Genomic DNA, 6885 nt, shown 5'->3' on the forward strand with positions numbered 1-6885 from the left:
AAGCTGTGCATATGCATATTTTATGCACTCCGAAATTGCAAATGCAAGCACTTGGCAGCAGCTAGAGTGTGAATTAGTTATCACATCCTTCCCAAAATGACAGCCAGCTAAGAGCATCCTTTGATAGGAGAGAGATGGAGACCTATCTTTGTTTGAATGAATCTGTCAGATTCTTTCCTGAGAGCAGGTTTTGATAGGAGAATGGGAGGAGGGAGGAGAGTACAGGGGACTTTTCATAGAAGAATAAAAGTTAAGATTAAATAAGTTCACAATAAATTCATGGATTATAGATATATAACATGGGTAACATACGTTTGATGGACTTCACTTTTACTTTTAAGAAAAACTCCCATGATCTCCACTGAAACATAACTCAATCCTATTTAGAAGAGCCATTGGTCTCCTCCTATGTGGCATTTCCCAGGTTCCTATGTCTCAGTCAGTTCATCTGAAATAAGGAATTATAGATTTAAAACTGGAAGGGACCTAATAGATTATCTATCCCAACCCCCTCACCTTAGAGATGAACAGAGGCCTTCAATGACGACAATCCTGTTGAGTCATAAGTACCAGATGCTGGATTCAAATGTAGGTCTTAAACTCTAGATCCTTTTGAAAAGCCTGTAGAACCTTAAAATAAACAAAGCAAAACAAAACAAAAACTAATCAAAGCCAACCAGAATACATCTCTCTGTTCTGTAAAATATTTATAGGTTTGCAATATTTAAAAATTTTCAAATATGTCTCCATCATATTACAAGTGAGGAAGTTGGGGCTTGGGTAATTGAAGCTATTTGCTCCAAATTACACAGATAATAGGTTTTTTCTATCTTAAATAGACAAGAGGAATATATTGCTAAATCCTTGAGTCTTAACTTTTGCAGGGTTCTTTTTTAAAAGAAGATAAGCATTGATACTTGAAAGGCATTTTCCCTGATCTTTTGGAAAATTTCCAAACGAAAGCTATAACTAAATCATATTTATAGAGAACTTTAATGTTGATGAAGCATTTCCTCACAATGCCCTATAAAGCCAGTAGTGTGAATATTATTATACTGATTTTAAAGGTAAGGAAACAGAAGTTTATAGAAGGTTACTGACTTGCTCGAGCCCCCACCTCCACCCCCAAGAAATTAAGTGACTTGTTCTAGGTTAAGAGGGAATGGAACACTCTTCGGTATTCCCAAGTTAAGTGTAGCTATTTGGGGGTTTATTAGGTATTCAACTGATGGCCTGGGAGCACATATGCAATTGATCCTTTATTGCTTGATTACACCAATGACATAAAACCACCAGCAAAATCATTTAATTATGACTTGAAACAATGAAAAAGGGAATGAGCTAGTAAAATACTTGCTTCACCTTTATTTGAAGGGATGTGATCTCCTGCACTGATGCTTTTCTCTAATTCATCTCTTTTGGCCACTGGGCTTCATTTACTGCAAGCTCAAGCAGCCATTGCTCTGAATTTTAAACTTCCACTATTACAGAGTACTTCTCACTGATAGAGTGCAAGATGGTAGAAAAAAGCAACAGGTTGGGGGACGGCTAGAAGCTCTGGATTCAAATTCCGACTATATCACCTGTATAACTCTGGTCAAGTCACTTAATTTATCTGGGCTACAGTTTTCTTATTTGCAAGATGAGGGAGTTGGGGCAGATGACTTCTAACATTCTTTCCAGCTCAAAATCTATAATACTGAGGGGGGAAAGTAAATTCTGTGAGGGTAAGAACTGTGATTTCTAGAATCCTTACCTATTTATGTCACCATACTATGAATAGGTTCACATGCAGCCTTCTGGGAAATACAGAGATTTTTCCCTCAATGTCATATATTCTCTTTTAACAAACACAGTGGTAAGTGTCATTCCAAGGCAAGTCATGACCTCTAAGGTAACAAAGCTTTCCACTTTTCACTCAGCTACGTTGTGCCTTCTTTCCAATTCCAACTATACCTAAATGCGCTTGATAAGTTTGAAAAATATCCAATTTATAACAATACTGATGCTTTTCATTTTCCATGGCATTAACTATTCTTTTGTAGTTTTTTAGTGCTTGTAAATATTTGTGATATTATTTATGCAGGTGTTCCTTCCAATAGTCTAAATCACAACTTTGTCATGCCTTGGTAGCTGGTCTTTAAAGTGCTGTGGTTGAAAATTTCACCACCTGGTGGGCAATTCTTTGCTCACTATCCTCTCTAAATTTATCTGGGTTGATCCTTGGATGATAAAAAATAGTCCTTCAAGACTATCCTTGAAGTCTTCTGAGATTAGTAGGACCTGGTTGACCTATATATAGTCTTCTACAACCCCATGTCACCTCCATACTAGCATCAAAAATTATTGCAAATCTATTCCATAACAACTACAACCAAAGACTTAAAGTAAAAAAGGTGTTTTCCCCCAAAGGGATGAAATGAATTACTAGAAGAAATGAAACAAGAGCTAAAAGGGAGAGAGGTATAGTAAAAACTCAGGTGGAAAAATTAGGAAAATAAGTAGCTTAGAAGAGAAAGTGGTTCACCTTGCCCAAAATATGTAATGCCTAAAAACTAGAATAGGTCAAACAGAAATCAACAACTTCATGAGACATCAAGAAATGTTAGGACAAAGTCAAAAGATTGGAAAAAAAGAAAATACAAGGTATATGATATCAAAAACAACTGACCTGGGAAACAGGTCAATGAGACATAATATAAGAATCATTAGACTTCTTGAAAACCATGATTAAAAAAAGTCTGAGCACTAGATTTTAAGAAATCATAAATGAAAACAGAGTAGATTTAGTAGAACTACAGGGTAAAGAATCCACCAAACACTTCTTGTAAGAAACATTAAAAAGGGGGAAAAAATCACAGAAATGTCATTGCCAAAATCCAATGCACCCCCATCAAAGTAAATGCTAGAAGCATCCAGAAAGAAGCTAATCAAATACCCAGGAGCTACAGTCAGGATCATATAACACCTGGAAAGGGTATTGAGGGAGTTAAAAAATAAAACAAAAACAGAAGACCTGGGGGTAGTTCGGTTATTTCTAAGGGTTTTTTAGAGGGTGAAAAGAAGGAAGGGTAATTGGTGGAAAATGAGTTTATAAAGAAGAGGGTGGGAACTTTCAAAGTCTCATAACTGAAGTGTGTGAAAAGGTTATGCATAGAGGAAAGGGATGAGGTATCAGAAGACCCTCACTCTTATCTGAAATGGACAAAGAAAGTTGAACACACACACAGTTTGGTGTAGAAATATGTCAGATTTATACGGAAACAAGCAGGAATTAGGGTTTGTAGCAGTGGTTGAAGGAAATTAATGGGAAAATAAACATCTTAATCAGAGGACAAAAGAAAAGACCTATAATCTAAGGGAGTGACATAGATTGCCCCTTAGACAATTAGGGGATGGATGAACAAATTGTGGTATAGAAATGTAAAGGAGTATTGTTGGCTAAATTTCAGAGAATCTTTGGCAATATGAATGGATGCAGAATAGAGTGAGGAAGAGAGTCCTCTTTTATCTTCTGCTATGTGTATGAAAATACTTTTTTTGTTTAAGTTCAGAATAAAAATAAAATTTAAAAATTAATCAAAGCATAACACTTTTGTAGTTGTGTGCAGGATGGATACAGAGAGAGTGGAAACAGAGAGACTAATCAGGAGGAGTAATGAAGCTATGATCTAGAGTTGTTGTGTGAGTGGAATGAAGGGGACCAATATAAAAGGCATTGTGGAGCACTTCAGAATTGGTTGGCAAGTTCAACTGGATGACCTCGTAGGATCAAGAATTGAAAGGGACTTTAGATATCATTAAGTCCAATCCCTTCAATTTTCAAGTGAAAGTCAAACAGGTAAAGGGATTTGCCCAAGGTCATACATAGGTAAGAAGTAGAAGATTCAGACTTCAAACTCCTGCATTCTGATTCCAAACCCAGTATTTTGTTACCAGCTTTATGACCAGGATTTTATAACCAGTTAAGGAAACAATTTTGAATAGCCATTAGAAAAGTAAGCAAGTATTTATAGAAATTTATTGACATCTGGCTCCTGGTAAGCAAGTACAGCTGATGAAGGAGCAAAGTTACCAACCCATTCTTATCTTTTGATTCAGACATCCCATTAGCTGGGTGCTCCCCAAGGGGACCAATGACAGAAACAAAAGTCCCACATATAACAAAATAATCATAGCAGCATTCTCTGTGGCAGCAAAAAACTGAACACAAAGTGGATGCTAAAGGAGTGGAGAATACTTGGATAAGTGATGGTGCATTGATATAATAGAACATTTTTATGCTGTTGAAAATAATACGAGGATTTCAATGACACATGGGAAGATTTGTGTGAACTCAGAATAAATAGAGAACCAAGAAAACAAGTTAGATGTAATGGCTTACCTTCATCATATGCATCTCTGTAACTATACTGTTGAGGGAAAAGAAGAAAAGACAGAGTTTGATTCTGATTGGGAATAGAGACAGGAAATAAAGAAACACATGTGCAACTGAAAGTATAGTCAACGAGAAGAGGATGCTAGGGTAAAGTGATGGTAGGAGGCTGTTCCTTGGTAGGGCTAGCTTTTGAGTCCACTCCCACTATTTCATGAGGATGTATTAGCTGAGAACAGAAACAGTTGATGATTTCTGCTAGTAACAAATCACCCAAGACAAAGAAAAGCACCAAGCCTAGGAACATGTCTTTTCTGGAGTCTACTTCCCACTGCCATAAGAACAGCTAAGAGGTCCCATTTCCAGAGCTCCTGTAGAACCCTCACCTGATGACCACATCCTGCTGGATGCATAGGTTAAGCATCCAGTTCTAAATTGCATTGTATTACCTAAAACTCCTTTGTTCACTCAAAGAAGAACTGAATTGGGCCTTTTCAAGAATTTTTGGGTTTGAAGCAGCTTCTGGTCTGTCTAGAGACTTTTTTGCTCTAGGACAATGGCCAGTACATAGTTGCTAGCAGATGTTTTATTAGGTAAACTCACCTAGCTGAAACAATAAGACATCTTGAGGGAGAGAGAGGAGGCAGCTTATGTGAAACAAGTCAAACCATTATTACCTTTCTTGAGACCAGGTTCAGACAACCCAGGATGCTGAACCCAAGAGCTTTGGGATATATCTGTGCCCCCTAGTCAGCAGTCCATCTTCCAGTTCCAACCTTGTAGCCATCATCCAAGGAAGCAGCTCTTGTGGAAAAGTGGCCAGCTGTCCCCACCAACTGACAACCAATTGTCACTTACAGAACAGATTAGCTAAAGCAGGGAGGCACCATGAAGGAGAGACAGTATGTGTTGGGTGGGTCAAACAACTACTAGCAACCACTTCAACTGTCATCTATTTTGTTTTCCAAACATAGTGCATGATTCAGTTTCATCCAAAAAAATGGAAGAGGCAGCCGGAATGCAGCAGATTGAGGGTTGTGTTCAGACAAAACTACAACTCTCTTTTCTGATACTTACTAGCTATAAGCATTAGAAAAGAGAGTTAAAGTCTTGATACTTACTAGCTGTATCAGCAGGAAATTACTTAACCTCTCTGAGACTCAGTTTTCTTATCTGCAAAATCCCCACAGCAGTCAAAGTGGTTTTCCTAAAGCTCATATCTGACCAGGTCACTCTCCTGCTCTTAACAGTCCATCTCCTCCTGTCCTTGTGCCTTTGAACTGACTGCTCATTTACCTGGAATATACTCCCTCCTCTTTGTGCTTCTTAGAATTCCAAGGACTTAAGTATCACCTTCTACATGCCTTCTCTGGTTCGCCCAAGTACTAGTGTCTTCCTTCCTCTCTCTCCCCCACTGCCAATATCAACATACATCTATTTTTATATACCTATACACATACATGCTATCCTCTTCAATAGAATCTAAGATCAAAGGCTTGTTTCATTTTTGCCTTTGTGTCCCTCATGCCTGCTACAATGCTAGGCACATAAATGCTTATTGACTGATTGGTCGATAAAATGGGGAGATGAGGAAGCTTCTGACAGATAACCTCAATTTTCTGAGTAAAGTAAAAGGAAAGAATCTATCCTGAGAGGAATTAAGTAGAGGAATGCTATTAGTGGCTTGAAGAGAAAAGCAAAGGTTTGGAATCGATGCTATGGGGACTCTTATAGAGAGTCAATAAAAAAGGAATTAAGTATTTCCATGCAACAGCGAGGGCCCAATTGAGATTGGATAACGCAGGTCTGTAGTAGACCCAATCAACATAGTTGTGTCCCTTTCTCCAGGCATGTTCAACAACTTGTGAATGTGATCAGAGAAGGCGGATGATAGGATTTTGTAAAGCTATGAGCAAGGTGAAAGGCAAGACTGGTGAGTATAAGGGTCTAAACAACAAGTTAAGGGGGCAAAGGATTCAAGGGTAGGGAGGAGTATCATATTGAACTGTTTAACTCAATATTTTTAAGTAAGGAAAGTGAGGTCAGAGCAGGGGTGATGGAATAAGAAAGCTAGGAAGGGCTGAGTGATTGGAGGCTGTGGTGAGAAGAAAAATAGATTTAGGAGAGAGTGAGGCATGAAGACAAATGGCAGAACAGGAGATTCTGGCAAGTAGAGAAATTTCAAAGTTAAAGGTTGTTGAGGTGGAACATTTATAAGTGATGGAGAAATCAAGGGTAGATCATCCTCAAGTGTGGCTGAGGAAGTGCAGGCTCAAACCATGGGAATTGAGGAGGTCACCCCACCACTCAATTACTTCAGTGGCTCCTTATTAATTACCTCTAGGATCAATGGGTCCTAGTGCTATGGCATTTAGAGTTCTTCATGAACCTGGCCATTCTTTATCTTTCTAGTTTGACACATTGCATAAGAAGCTCTTCATATTTTTAAAGGGATTTCTTGTGGAGGAGAGATTTGACTAGATAGATTTCCACTGGATATAGGAAATGAA

The sequence above is a fragment of the Phascolarctos cinereus genome, unplaced genomic scaffold (genome assembly GCF_003287225.1).
Source record: "Phascolarctos cinereus isolate Bilbo 61053 unplaced genomic scaffold, phaCin_HiC Scaffold_1;HRSCAF=81, whole genome shotgun sequence".
NCBI lineage: Eukaryota > Metazoa > Chordata > Mammalia > Diprotodontia > Phascolarctidae > Phascolarctos > Phascolarctos cinereus.